Source organism: Saccoglossus kowalevskii, chromosome 21, assembly GCF_978046115.1.
Source record: "Saccoglossus kowalevskii chromosome 21, keSacKowa6.1, whole genome shotgun sequence".
Lineage (NCBI taxonomy): Eukaryota > Metazoa > Hemichordata > Enteropneusta > Harrimaniidae > Saccoglossus > Saccoglossus kowalevskii.
In genome coordinates, this window is record NC_140661.1 from 31,386,908 (window position 1) to 31,404,661 (window position 17,754).

Here is a 17,754-nt window from a genome sequence, read left to right on the forward strand (position 1 = left end):
AAGACGCATTGCTTATATTACACTAACGTGATGTTGGTCAGAGACACATTGCTTATATTACACTAACGTGATGCTGGTCAAAGACGCATTGCTTATATTACACTAACGTGATGTTGGTCAGAGACACATTGCTTATATTACACTAACGTGATGCTGGTCAAAGACGCATTGTTTATATTACACTAACATGATGGTGGTCAAACACGCATTGCTCATATTACACTGACGTGATGGTGTTCAAAGACACATTGCTTATATTACACTAACGTGATGGTGGTCAGAGACACATTGCTTATATTACACTAACGTGATGGTGGTCAAAAAAACATTGCTTATATTACACTAACGTAATGCTGGTCAAAGACGCATTGCTTATATTACACTAACGTGATGTTGGTCAGAGACACATTGCTTATAATACACTAACGTGATGGTTGTCAAAAACACATTGCTTATATTACACTGACGTGATGGTGGTCAAACACGCATTGCTCATATTACACTGACGTGATGGTGTTCAAAGACACATTGCTTATATTACACTAACGTGATGGTGGTCAGAGACACATTGCTTATATTACACTAACGTGATGGTGGTCAAAAAAACATTGCTTATATTACACTAACGTGATGGTGGTCAAAGACACATTGCTTATATTGCACTAACGTGAAGGTGGTCAGAGACACATTGCTTATATTACACTGACGAGATGGTGGTCAAAGACACATTGCTTATATTACACTAACGTGATGGTGGTCAAAGACGCATTGCTTATAATACACTAACGTGATGGTGGTCATAAACACATTGCTTATATTACACTGACGTGATGGTGGTCAAAGACACATTGCTTATATTACACTAACGTGATGGTGGTCAGAGACACATTGCTTATATTACACTAACGTGATGGTGGTCAGAGACACATTGCTTATATTACACTAACGTGATGGCGGTCAAAGACACATTGCTTATATTGCACTAACGTGATGGTGGTCAGAGACACATCGCTTATATTACACTGACGTGATGGTGGTCAGAGACACATTGCTTATATTATACTACCGTGATGGTTGTCAAAGGCACATTGCTTATATTACACTAACGTGATGGTGGTCAAAGACACATCGCTTATATTACACTGACGTGATGGTGGTCAAAGACAAATTGCTTATATAACACTAGCGTGATGGTGGTCAAAGACGCATTGCTTATATTACACTAACGTGATGCTGGTCAAAGACGCATTGCTTATATTACACTAACGTGATGCTGGTCAAAGACGCATTGCTTATATTACACTAACGTGATGTTGGTCAGAGACACATTGCTTATATTACACTAACGTGATGCTGGTCAAAGACGCATTGCTTATATTATACTAACGTGATGTTGGTCAGAGACACATTGCTTATATTACATTAACGTGATGCTGGTCAAAGACGCATTGTTTATATTACACTAACATGATGGTGGTCAAACACGCATTGCTCATATTACACTGACGTGATGGTGTTCAAAGACACATTGCTTATATTACACTAACGTGATGGTGGTCAGAGACACATTGCTTATATTACACTAACGTGATGGTGGTCAAAAAAACATTGCTTATATTACACTAACGTAATGCTGGTCAAAGACGCATTGCTTATATTACACTAACGTGATGTTGGTCAGAGACACATTGCTTATAATACACTAACGTGATGGTTGTCAAAAACACATTGCTTATATTACACTGACGTGATGGTGGTCAAACACGCATTGCTCATATTACACTGACGTGATGGTGTTCAAAGACACATTGCTTATATTACACTAACGTGATGGTGGTCAGAGACACATTGCTTATATTACACTAACGTGATGGTGGTCAAAAAAACATTGCTTATATTACACTAACGTGATGGTGGTCATAAACACATTGCTTATATTACACTGACGTGATGGTGGTCAAACACGCATTGCTCATATTACACTGACGTGATGGTGTTCAAAGACACATTGCTTATATTACACTAACGTGATGGTGGTCAGAGACACATTGCTTATATTACACTAACGTGATGGTGGTCAAAAAAACATTGCTTATATTACACTAACGTGATGGTGGTCAAAGACACATTGCTTATATTGCACTAACGTGAAGGTGGTCAGAGGCACATTGCTTATATTACACTGACATGATGGTGGTCATAGACGCATTGCTTATATTACACTAACGTGATGCTGGTCAAAGACGCATTGCTTATATTACACTAACGTGATGGTGGTCAAAGACACATTGCTTATATTACACTAACGTGATGGTGGTCAAAAAAACATTGCTTATATTACACTAAAGTGATGGTGGTCAAAGACACATTGCTTATATTGCACTAACGTGATGGTGGTCAGAGACACATTGCTTATATTACACTGACGTGATGGTGGTCAAAGACACATTGCTTATATTGCACTAACGTGATGGTGGTCAGAGACACCTTGCTTATATTATACTACCGTGATGGTGGTCAAAGACACATTGCTTATATTACACGAACGTGATGGTGGTCAAAAACACATTGCTTATATTACACTGACGTGATGGTGGTCAAACACACGTTGCTCATATTACACTGACGTGATGTTGTTCAAAGACACATTACTTATATTACACTAACGTGATGGTGGTCAGAGACACATTGCTTATATTACACTAACGTGATGGTGGTCAGAGACACATTGCTTATATTACACTAACGTGATGGTGGTCGAAGACACATTGCTTATATTGCACTAACGTGATGGTGGTCAGAGACACATCGCTTATATTACACTGACGTGATGGTGGTCAGAGACACATTGCTTATATTATACTACCGTGATGGTTGTCAAAGACACATTGCTTATATTACACTAACGTGATGGTGGTCAAAGACACATCGCTTATATTACACTGACGTGATGGTGGTCAAAGACAAATTGCTTATATAACACTAGCGTGATGGTGGTCAAAGACGCATTGCTTATATTACACTAACGTGATGTTGGTCAGAGACACATTGCTTATAATATACTAACGTGATGGTTGTCAAAAACACATTGCTTATATTACACTGACGTGATGGTTGTCAAAGGCACATTGCTTATATTACACTAACGTGATGGTGGTCAAAGACACATCGCTTATATTACACTGACGTGATGGTGGTCAAAGACAAATTGCTTATATAACACTAGCGTGATGGTGGTCAAAGACGCATTGCTTATATTACACTAACGTGATGGTGGTCAAAAACGCATTGCTTATATTACACTAACGTGATGCTGGTCAAAGACGCATTGCTTATATTACACTAACGTGATGTTGGTCAGAGACACATTCCTTATATTACACTAACGTGATGCTGGTCAAAGACGCATTGCTTATATTACACTAACGTGATGTTGGTCAGAGACACATTGCTTATATTACACTAACGTGATGCTGGTCAAAGACGCATTGTTTATATTACACTAACATGATGGTTGTCAAACACGCATTGCTCATATTACACTGACGTGATGGTGTTCAAAGACACATTGCTTATATTTCACTAACGTGATGGTGGTCAAAAACACATTGCTTATATTACACTGACGTGATGGTGGTCAAACACACGTTGCTCATATTACTCTGACGTGATGTTGTTCAAAGACACATTGCTTATATTACACTAACGTGATGGTGGTCAGAGACACATTGCTTATATTACACTAACGTGATGGTGGTCAGAGACACATTGCTTATATTACACTAACGTGATGGTGGTCAAAAAAACATTGCTTATATTACACTAACGTGATGGTGGTCAAAGACACATTGCTTATATTGCACTAACGTGAAGGTGGTCAGAGACACATTGCTTATATTACACTGACGAGATGGTGGTCAAAGACACATTGCCTATATAACACTAACGTGATGGTGGTCAAAGACGCATTGCTTATAATACACTAACGTGATGGTGGTCATAAACACATTGCTTATATTACACTGACGTGATGGTGGTCAAACACGCATTGCTCATATTACACTGACGTGATGGTGTTCAAAGACACATTGCTTATATTACACTAACGTGATGGTGGTCAGAGACACATTGCTTATATTACACTAACGTGATGGTGGTCAAAAAAACATTGCTTATATTACACTAACGTGATGGTGGTCAAAGACACATTGCTTATATTGCTCTAACGTGAAGGTGGTCAGAGGCACATTGCTTATATTACACTGACATGATGGTGGTCATAGACGCATTGCTTATATTACACTAACGTGATGCTGGTCAAAGACGCATTGCTTATATTACACTAACGTGATGGTGGTCAAAGACACATTGCTTATATTACACTAACGTGATGGTGGTCAAAAAAACATTGCTTATATTACACTAAAGTGATGGTGGTCAAAGACACATTGCTTATATTGCACTAACGTGATGGTGGTCAGAGACACATTGCTTATATTACACTGACGTGATGGTGGTCAAAGACACATTGCTTATATTGCACTAACGTGATGGTGGTCAGAGACACATTGCTTATATTATACTACCGTGATGGTGGTCAAAGACACATTGCTTATATTACACTAACGTGATGGTGGTCAAAGTCACATCGCTTATATTACACTGACGTGATGGTGATCAAAGACAAATTGCTTATATTACACTAACGTGATGGTGGTCAAAGACGCATTGCTTATAATACACTAACGTGATGGTGGTCAAAAACACATTGCTTATATTACACTGACGTGATGGTGGTCAAACACACGTTGCTCATATTACACTGACGTGATGTTGTTCAAAGACACATTGCTTATATTACACTAACGTGATGGTGGTCAGAGACACATTGCTTATATTATACTACCGTGATGGTGGTCAAAGACACATTGCTTATATTACACTAACGTGATGGTGGTCAAAAACACATTGCTTATATTACACTGACGTGATGGTGGTCAAACACACGTTGCTCATATTACACTGACGTGATGTTGTTCAAACACACATTGCTTATATTACACTAACGTGATGGTGGTCAGAGACACAATGCTTATATTACACTAACGTGATGGTGGTCAGAGACACATTGCTTATATTGCACTAACGTGATGGTGGTCAGAGACACATCGATTATATTACACTGACGTGATTGTGGTCAGAGACACATTGCTTATATTATACTATCGTGATGGTTGTCAAAGACACATTGCTTATATTACACTAACGTGATGGTGGTCAAAGACACATCGCTTATATTACACTGACGTGATGGTGGTCAAAGACAAATTGCTTATATAACACTAGCGTGATGGTGGTCAAAGACGCATTGCTTATATTACACTAACGTGATGTTGGTCAGAGACACATTGCTTATAATACACTAACGTGATGGTTGTCAAAAACACATTGCTTATATTACACTGACGTGATGGTTGTCAAAGGCACATTGCTTATATTACACTAACGTGATGGTGGTCAAAGACACATCGCTTATATTACACTGACGTGATGGTGGTCAAAGACAAATTGCTTATATAACACTAGCGTGATGGTGGTCAAAGACGCATTGCTTATATTACACTAACGTGATGGTGGTCAAAAACGCATTGCTTATATTACACTAACGTGATGCTGGTCAAAGACGCATTGCTTATATTACACTAACGTGATGTTGGTCAGAGACACATTGCATATATTACACTAACGTGATGCTGGTCAAAGACGCATTGCTTATATTACACTAACGTGATGTTGGTCAGAGACACATTGCTTATATTACACTAACGTGATGCTGGTCAAAGACGCATTGTTTATATTACACTAACATGATGGTGGTCAAACACGCATTGCTCATATTACACTGACGTGATGGTGTTCAAAGACACATTGCTTATATTTCACTAACGTGATGGTGGTCAAAAACACATTGCTTATATTACACTGACGTGATGGTGGTCAAACACACGTTGCTCATATTACTCTGACGTGATGTTGTTCAAAGACACATTGCTTATATTACACTAACGTGATGGTGGTCAGAGACACATTGCTTATATTACACTAACGTGATGGTGGTCAGAGACACATTGCTTGTATTACACTAACGTGATGGTGGTCAAAGACACATTGCTTATATTGCACTAACGTGATGGTGGTCAGAGACACATCGCTTATATTACACTGACGTGATGGTGGTCAGTGACACATTGCTTATATTATACTACCGTGATGGTTGTCAAAGACACATTGCTTATATTACACTAACGTGATGGTGGTCAAAGACACATCGCTTATATTACACTGACGTGATGGTGGTCAAAGACAAATTGCTTATATAACACTAGCGTGATGGTGGTCAAAGACGCATTGCTTATATTACACTAACGTGATGGTGGTCAAAGACGCATTGCTTATATTACACTAACGTGATGCTGGTCAAAGACGCATTGCTTATATTACACTAACGTGATGTTGGTCAGAGACACATTGCTTATATTACACTAACGTGATGCTGGTCAAAGACGCATTGCTTATATTACACTAACGTGATGTTGGTCAGAGACACATTGCTTATATTACACTAACGTGATGCTGGTCAAAGACGCATTGTTTATATTACACTAACATGATGTTGGTCAGAGACGCTTTGCTTATAATACACTAACGTGATGGTGGTCATAAACACATTGCTTATATTACACTGACGTGATGGTGGTCAAACACGCATTGCTCATATTACACTGACGTGATGGTGTTCAAAGACACATTGCTTATATTACACTAACGTGATGGTGGTCAGAGACACATTGCTTATATTACACTAACGTGATGGTGGTCAAAAAAACATTGCTTATATTACACTAACGTGATGGTGGTCAAAGACACATTGCTTATATTGCACTAACGTGAAGGTGGTCAGAGGCACATTGCTTATATTACACTGACATGATGGTGGTCATAGACGCATTGCTTATATTACACTAACGTGATGCTGGTCAAAGACGCATTGCTTATATTACACTAACGTGATGGTGGTCAAAGACACATTGCTTATATTACACTAACGTGATGGTGGTCAAAAAAACATTGCTTATATTACACTAAAGTGATGGTGGTCAAAGACACATTGCTTATATTGCACTAACGTGATGGTGGTCAGAGACACATTGCTTATATTACACTGACGTGATGGTGGTCAAAGACACATTGCTTATATTGCACTAACGTGATGGTGGTCAGAGACACATTGCTTATATTATACTACCGTGATGGTGGTCAAAGACACATTGCTTATATTACACTAACGTGATGGTGGTCAAAGACACATCGCTTATATTACACTGACGTGATGGTGATCAAAGACAAATTGCTTATATTACACTAACGTGATGGTGGTCAAAGACGCATTGCTTATAATACACTAACGTGATGGTGGTCAAAAACACATTGCTTATATTACACTGACGTGATGGTGGTCAAACACACGTTGCTCATATTACACTGACGTGATGTTGTTCAAAGACACATTGCTTATATTACACTAACGTGATGGTGGTCAGAGACACATTGCTTATATTATACTACCGTGATGGTGGTCAAAGACACATTGCTTATATTACACTAACGTGATGGTGGTCAAAAACACATTGCTTATATTACACTGACGTGATGGTGGTCAAACACACGTTGCTCATATTACACTGACGTGATGTTGTTCAAAGACACATTGCTTATATTACACTAACGTGATGGTGGTCAGAGACACAATGCTTATATTACACTAACGTGATGGTGGTCAGAGACACATTGCTTATATTACACTAACGTGATGGTGGTCGAAGACACATTGCTTATATTGCACTAACGTGATGGTGGTCAGAGACACATCGATTATATTACACTGACGTGATGGTGGTCAGAGACACATTGCTTATATTATACTACCGTGATGGTTGTCAAAGACACATTGCTTATATTACACTAACGTGATGGTGGTCAAAGACACATCGCTTATATTACACTGACGTGATGGTGGTCAAAGACAAATTGCTTATATAACACTAGCGTGATGGTGGTCAAAGACGCATTGCTTATATTACACTAACGTGATGTTGGTCAGAGACACTTTGCTTATAATACACTAACGTGATGGTTGTCAAAAACACATTGCTTATATTACACTGACGTGATGGTTGTCAAAGGCACATTGCTTATATTACACTAACGTGATGGTGGTCAAAGACACATCGCTTATATTACACTGACGTGATGGTGGTCAAAGACAAATTGCTTATATAACACTAGCGTGATGGTGGTCAAAGACGCATTGCTTATATTACACTAACGTGATGGTGGTCAAAAACGCATTGCTTATATTACACTAACGTGATGCTGGTCAAAGACGCATTGCTTATATTACACTAACGTGATGTTGGTCAGAGACACATTGCTTATATTACACTAACGTGATGCTGGTCAAAGACGCATTGCTTATATTACACTAACGTGATGTTGGTCAGAGACACATTGCTTATATTACACTAACGTGATGCTGGTCAAAGACGCATTGTTTATATTACACTAACATGATGGTGGTCAAACACGCATTGCTCATATTACACTGACGTGATGGTGTTCAAAGACACATTGCTTATATTTCACTAACGTGATGGTGGTCAAAAACACATTGCTTATATTACACTGACGTGATGGTGGTCAAACACACGTTGCTCATATTACTCTGACGTGATGTTGTTCAAAGACACATTGCTTATATTACACTAACGTGATGGTGGTCAGAGACACATTGCTTATATTACACTAACGTGATGGTGGTCAGAGACACATTGCTTATATTACACTAACGTGATGGTGGTCAAAGACACATTGCTTATATTGCACTAACGTGATGGTGGTCAAAGACGCATTGCTTATATTACACTAACGTGATGGTGGTCAAAGACGCATTGCTTATATTACACTAACGTGATGCTGGTCAAAGACGCATTGCTTATATTACACTAACGTGATGTTGGTCAGAGACACATTGCTTATATTACACTAACGTGATGCTGGTCAAAGACGCATTGCTTATATTACACTAACGTGATGTTGGTCAGAGACACATTGCTTATATTACACTAACGTGATGCTGGTCAAAGACGCATTGTTTATATTACACTAACATGATGTTGGTCAGAGACGCATTGCTTATATTACACTAACGTGATGCTGGTCAAAGACGCATTGCTTATATTACACTAACGTGATGTTGGTCAGAGACACATTGCTTATATTACACTAACGTGATGCTGGTCAAAGACGCATTGCCTATATTACACTAACGTGATGTTGGTCAGAGACGCATTGCTTATATTACACTAACGTGATGGTGGTCAAAGACGCATTGCTTATATTACACTTAAGTGATGTTGGTCAGAGACACATTGCTTATATTACACTAACGTGATGCTGGTCAAAGACGCATTGCTTATATTACACTAACATGATGTTGGTCAGAGACGCATTGCTTATATTACACTAACGTGATGGTGGTCAAAGACTAATTGCTTATATTACACTAACGTGATGGTTGTCAAAAACACATTGCTTATATTACACTGACGTGATGGTGGTCAGATACACATTGCTTATATTACACTAACGTGATGGTGGTCAAAAAAACATTGCTTATATTACACTAACGTGATGGTGGTCAAAGACACATTGCTTATATTGCACTAACGTGAAGGTGGTCAGAGACACATTGCTTATATTACACTGACGAGATGGTGGTCAAAGACACATTGCTTATATTACACTAACGTGATGGTGGTCAAAGACGCATTGCTTATAATACACTAACGTGATGGTGGTCAAAAACACATTGCTTATATTACACTGACGTGATGGTGGTCAAACACGCATTGCTCATATTACACTGACGTGATGGTGTTCAAAGACACATTGCTTATATTACACTAACGTGATGGTGGTCAGAGACACATTGCTTATATTACACTAACGTGATGGTGGTCAAAAAAACATTGCTTATATTACACTAACGTGATGGTGGTCAAAGACACATTGCTTATATTGCACTAACGTGAAGGTGGTCAGAGACACATTGCTTATATTACACTGACATGATGGTGGTCATAGACGCATTGCTTATATTACACTAACGTGATGCTGGTCAAAGACGCATTGCTTATATTACACTAACGTGATGGTGGTCAAAGGCACATTGCTTATATTACACTAACGTGATGGTGGTCAAAAAAACATTGCTTATATTACACTAAAGTGATTGTGGTCAAAGACACATTGCTTATATCGTACTAACGTGATGGTGGTCAGAGACACATTGCTTATATTACGCTGACGTGATGGTGGTCAGACACACATTGCTTATATTATACTACCGTGATGGTTGTCAAAGACACATTGCTGATATTACACTAACGTGATGGTGGTCAAAGACACATCGCTTATATTACACTGACGTGATGGTGGTCAAAGACAAATTGCTTATATAACACTAGCGTGATGGTGGTCAAAGACGCATTGCTTATATTACACTATCGTGACGGTGGTCAAAAACACATTACTTATATTGCACTAACGTGATGGTGGTCAGAGGCACATTGCTTATATTACACTAACGTGATGTTGGTCAGAGACACATTGCTTATATTACACTAACGTGATGGTGGTCAAAGATGCATTGCTTATATTACACTAACGTGATGGTGGTCAAAGACACATTGCTTATATTACACTTACGTGATGCTGGTCAAAGACACATTGCTTATATTACACTAACGTGATGGTGGTCAAAGACATATTGCTTATATTACACTTACGTGATGCTGGTCAATGACGCATTGCTTATATTACACTAACGTGATGGTGGTCAAAGACACATTGCTTATATTACACTAACGTGATGGTGGTCAAAAAAACATTGCTATATTAGACTAACGTGATGGTGGTCAAAGACACATTGCTTATATTGCACTAACGTGATGGTGGTTAGAGACACATTGCTTATATTACACTGACGTGATGGTGGTCAAAGACACATTGCTTATATTGCACTAACGTGATGGTGGTCAGAGACACATTGCTTATATTATACTACCGTGATGGTGGTCAAAGACACATTGCTTATATTACACTAACGTGATGGTGGTCAAATACACATCGCTTATATTACACTGACGTGATGGTGGTCAAAGACAAATTGCTTATATTACACTAACGTGATGGTGGTCAAAGACGCATTGCTTATAATACACAAACGTGATGGTGGTCAAAAACACATTGCTTATAATTCACTGACGTGATGGTGGTCAAACACACATTGCTCATATTACACTAACGTGATGGTGTTCAAAGACACATTGCTTAAATTACACTAACGTGATGGTGGTCAGAGACACATTGCTTATATTACACTAACGTTATGGTGGTCAAAAAAACATTGCTTATATTACACTAACGTGATGGTGGTCAAAGACACATTGCTTATATTGCACTAACGTGAAGGTGGTCAGAGACACATTGCTTATATTACACTAACGTGATGGTGGTCAAAGACACATTGCTTATATTGCACTAACGTGATGGTGGTCAGAGACATATTGCTTATATTATACTACCGTGATGGTGGTCAAAGACACATTACTTATATTACACTAACGCGATGGTGGTCAAAGACACATCGCTTATATTACACTGACGTGATGGTGTTCAAAGACAAATTGCTTATATAACACTAACGTGATGGTGGTCAAAGACACATTGCTTATATTGCACTAACGTGATGGTGGTCAGAGACACATTGCTTATATTACACTGACGTGATGGTGGTCAAAGACACATTGCTTATATTGCACTAACGTGATGGTGGTCAAAGACGCATTGCTTATATTACACTAATGTGATGGTGGTCAAAAACACTTTACTTATATTACACTAACATGATGGTGGTCAAAGACACATTACTTATATTGCACTAACGTGATGGTGGTCAAAGACAAATTGCTTATATTACACTAACTTGATGTTGGTCAGAGACACATTGCTTATATTACACTAACGTGATGGTGGTCAAAGACAAATTGCTTATATTATACTAACGTGATGGTGGTCAAAGACACATTGCTTATATTACACTAACGTGATGGTGGTCAAAGACACATCGCTTATATTACACTAACGTGATGGTGGTCAAAGACGCATTGCTTATATTACACTAATGTGATGGTGGTCAAAAACACTTTACTTATATTACACTAACATGATGGTGGTCAAAGACACATTACTTATATTGCACTAACGTGATGGTGGTCAGAGACACATTGCTTATATTACACTAACTTGATGTTGGTCAGAGACACATTGCTTATATTACACTAACGTGATGGTGGTCAAAGACAAATTGCTTATATTATACTAACGTGATGGTGGTCATGACGCATTGCTTATATTACACTTACGTGATGGTGGTCAAAACACATTGCCTATTTTACACTAACGTGATGGTGGTCAAAGACACATTGCTTATATTGCACTAACGTGATGGTGGTCAGAGACACATTGCTTATATTACACTGACGTGATGTTGGTCAAACACACATTGCTCATATTACACAGACGTGATGGTGTTCAAAGACACATTGCTTATATTAAATTAACGTGATGGTGGTCAGAGACACTTTGCTTATATTACACTAACGTGATGGTGGTCAATAAAACATTGCTTATATTGCACTAACGTGATGGTGTTCAGAGACATATTGCTTATATTATACTACCGTGATGGTGGTTAAAGACACATTACTTATATTACACTAACGTGATGGTGGTCAAAGACACATCGCTTATATTACACTGACGTGATGGTGGTCAAAGACAAATTGCTTATATTACACTAATGTGATGGTGGTCAAAGACGCATTGCTCATATTACACTAACGTGATGGTGGTCAAAAACACATTGCTTATATTACATTAACGTGATGGTGGTCAAAGACACATTGCTTATATTGCACTAACGTGAAGGTGGTCAGAGACACATTGCTTATATTACACTGACGAGATGGTGGTCAAAGACACATTGCTTATATTACACTAACGTGATGGTGGTCAAAGACGCATTGCTTATAATACACTAACGTGATGGTGGTCATAAACACATTGCTTATATTACACTGACGTGATGGTGGTCAAACACGCATTGCTCATATTACACTGACGTGATGGTGTTCAAAGACACATTGCTTATATTACACTAACGTGATGGTGGTCAGAGATACATTGCTTATATTACACTAACGTGATGGTGGTCAAAAAAACATTGCTTATATTACACTAACGTGATGGTGGTCAAAGACACATTGCTTATATTGCACTAACGTGAAGGTGGTCAGAGACACATTGCTTATATTACACTGACATGATGGTGGTCTTAGACGCATTGCTTATATTACACTAACGTGATGCTGGTCAAAGACGCATTGCTTAAATTACACTAACGTGATGGTGGTCAAAGACACATTGCTTATATTACACTAACGTGATGGTGGTCAAAAAAACATTGCTTATATTACACTAAAGTGATGGTGGTCAAAGACACATTGCTTATATTGCACTAACGTGATGGTGGTCAGAGACACATTGCTTATATTACACTGACGTGATGGTGGTCAAAGACACATTGCTTATATTGCACTAACGTGATGGTGGTCAGAGACACATTGCTTATATTATACTACCGTGATAGTGGTCAAAGACACATTGCTTATATTACACTAACGTGATGGTGGTCAAAGGCACATCGCTTATATTATACTACCGTGATGGTGGTCAAAGACACATTGCTTATATTACACTAACGTGATGGTGGTCAAAGACACATCGCTTATATTACACTAACGTGATGGTGGTCAAAGACGCATTGCTTATATTACACTAATGTGATGGTGGTCAAAAACACTTTACTTATATTACACTAACATGATGGTGGTCAAAGACACATTACTTATATTGCACTAACGTGATGGTGGTCAGAGACACATTGCTTATATTACACTAACTTGATGTTGGTCAGAGAAACGTTGCTTACATTACACTAACGTGATGGTGGTCAAAGACACATCGCTTATATTACACTGACGTGATGGTGGTCAAAAACAAATTGCTTATATTACACTAACGTGATGGTGGTCAAAGACGCATTGCTTATATTACACTAACGTGATGGTGGTCAAAAACACATTGCTTATATTACGCTAACGTGATGGTGGTCAGAGACACATTGCTTATATTACACTAACGTGATGGTGGTCAAAAAAACATTGCTTATATTACACTAACGTGATGGTGGTCAAAGACACATTGCTTATATTGCACTAACGTGATGGTGTTCAGAGACACATTGCTTATATTACACTGACGTGATGGTGGTCAGAGACACATTGCTTATATTATACTACCGTGATGGTGGTCAAAGACACATAGCTTATATTACACTAACGTGATGGTGGTCAAAGACGCATTGCTTATATTACACTATCGTTACGGTGGTCAAAAACACATTGCTTATATTACACTAACGTGATGGTGGTCAAAGACACATTACTTATATTGCACTAACGTGATGGTGGTCAAAGACACATTACTTATATTGCACTAACGTGATGGTGGTCAGAGACACATTGCTTATATTACACTAACTTGATGTTGGTCAGAGACACATTGCTTATATTACACTAACGTGATGGTGGTCAAAGACACATCGCTTATATTACACTGACGTGATGGTGGTCAAAGACAAATTGCTTATATTACACTAACGTGATGGTGGTCAAAGACGCATTGCTTATATTACACTAACGTGATGGTGGTCAAAAACACATTGCTTATATTACACTAACGTGATGGTGGTCAAAGACAAATTGCTTATATTATACTAACGTGATGGTGGTCAAAGACGCATTGCTTATATTACACTAACGTGATGGTGGTCAAAGACACATCGCTTATATTACACTGACGTGATGGTGGTCAAAGACAAATTGCTTATATTACACTAACGTGATGGTGGTCAGAAACACATTGCTTATATTACACTAACGTGATGGTGGTCAAAGACAAATTGCTTATATTACACTAACGTGATGGTGGTCAGAGACACATTGCTTATATTACACTAACGTGATGGTGGTCAAAAAAACATTGCTTATATTGCACTAACGTGATGGTGTTCAGAGACATATTGCTTATCTAATACTACCGTGATGGTGGTCAAAGACACATTACTTATATTACACTAACGTGATGGTGGTCAAAGACACATTGCTTATATTACACTGACGTGATGGTGGTCAAAGACAAATTGCTTATATTACACTAACGTGATGGTGGTCAAAGACGCATTACTTATATTACACTAACGTGATGGTGGTCAAAAACACATTGCTTATATTGCACTAACGTGATGGTGGTCAGAGACGCATTGCTTATATTACACTGACGTGATGGAAGTCAAAGACACATTGCTTATATTGCACTAACGTGATGGTGGTCAGAGACACATTGCTTATATTATACTACCGTGATGGTGGTCAAAGACACATTGCTTATATTACACAACGTGATGGTGGTCAAAGACACATTGCTTATATTACACTAACGTGATGGTGGTCAAAGACGCATTGCTTATATTACACTAATGTGATGGTGGTCAAAAACACTTTACTTATATTACACTAACATGATGGTGGTCAAAGACAAATTGCTTATATTATACTAACGTGATGGTGGTCAAAGACGCATTGCTTATATTACACTAACGTGATGGTGGTCAAAACACATTGCCTATTTTACACTAACGTGATGGTAGTCAAAGACACATTGCTTATATTGCACTAACGTGATGTTGGTCAAACACACATTGCTCATATTACACAGACGTGATGGTGTTCAAAGACACATTGCTTATATTACAATAACGTGATGGTGGTCAGAGACACATTGCTTATATTACACTAACGTGATGGTGGTCGAAAAAACATTGCTTATATTGCACTAACGTGATGGTGTTCAGAGACATATTGCTTATATTATACCACCGTGATGGTGGTCAAAGACACATTACTTATATTACACTAACGTGATGGTGGTCAAAGACACATCGCTTATATTACACTGACGTGATGGTGGTCAAAGACAAATTGCTTATATTACACTAACGTGATGGTGATCAAAGACGCATTGCTTATATTACTCTAACGTGATGGTAGTCAAAAACACATTGCTTATATTACAATAACGTGATGGTGGTCAAAGACACATTACTTATATTGCACTGACGTGATGGTGGTCAGAGACACATTGCTTATGTTACACTAACGTGATGCTGGTCAAAGACGCATTGTTTTTATTACACTAACGTGATGTTGGTCAGAGACGCATTGCTTATATTACACTAACGTGATGCTGGTCAAAGACGCATTGTTTTTATTACACTAACGTGATGTTGGTCAGAGACGCATTGCTTATATTACACTAACGTGATGCTGGTCAAAGACGCATTGCTTATATTACACTAACGTGATGCTGGTCAGAGACACATTGCTTATATTACACTAACGTGATGCTGGTCAAAGACGCATTGCTTATATTACACTAACGTGATGTTGGTCAAAATCACATTGCTTATATTACACTGACGTGATGGTGGTCAGAGACACATTGCTTATATTACACTAACGTGATGGTGGTCAAAGACAAATTGCTTATATTACACTAACGTGATGGTGGTCAAAGACACATTGCTTATGTTACACTAACGTGATGGTGGTCAAAGACACATCGCTTATATTACACTGACGTGATGGTGGTCAAAGACAAATTGCTTATATTACACTAACGTGATGGTGGTCAAAGACGCATTGCTTATATTACACTAACGTTATGGTGGTCAAAAACACATTGCTTATATTAAACTGAAGTGATGGTGGTCAGAGACACATTGCTTATATTACACTAACGTGATGGTGGTCAAAAAAACATTGCTTATATTACACTAACGTGATGGTGGTCAAAGACACATTGCTTACATTGCACTAACGTGAAGGTGGTCAGAGACACATTGCTTATATTACACTGACGTGATGGTGGTCAAAGACACATTGCTTATATTGCACTAACGTGATGGTGGTCAGATACATATTGCTTATATTATACTACCGTGATGGTGGTCAAAGGCACATTACTTATATTACACTAACGTGATGGATGTCAAAGACACATCGCTTATATTACACTAACGTGATGCTGGTCAAAGACGCATTGCTTATATTACACTAACGTGATGGTGGTCAAAGACACATTGCTTATATTGCACTAACGTGAAGGTGGTCAGAGACACATTGCTTTTATTACACTGACGTGATGGTGGTCAAAGACACATTGCTTATATTGCACTAACGTGATGGTGGTCAGAGACATATTGCTTATATTATACTACCGTGATGGTGTTCAAAGACAGATTACTTATATTACACTAACGTGATGGTGGTCAAAGACACATCGCTTATATTACACTGACGTGATGGTGGTCAAAGACAAATTGCTTATATTACACTAACGTGATGGTGGTCAAAGACGCATTGCTTATATTACTCTAACGTGATGGTGGTC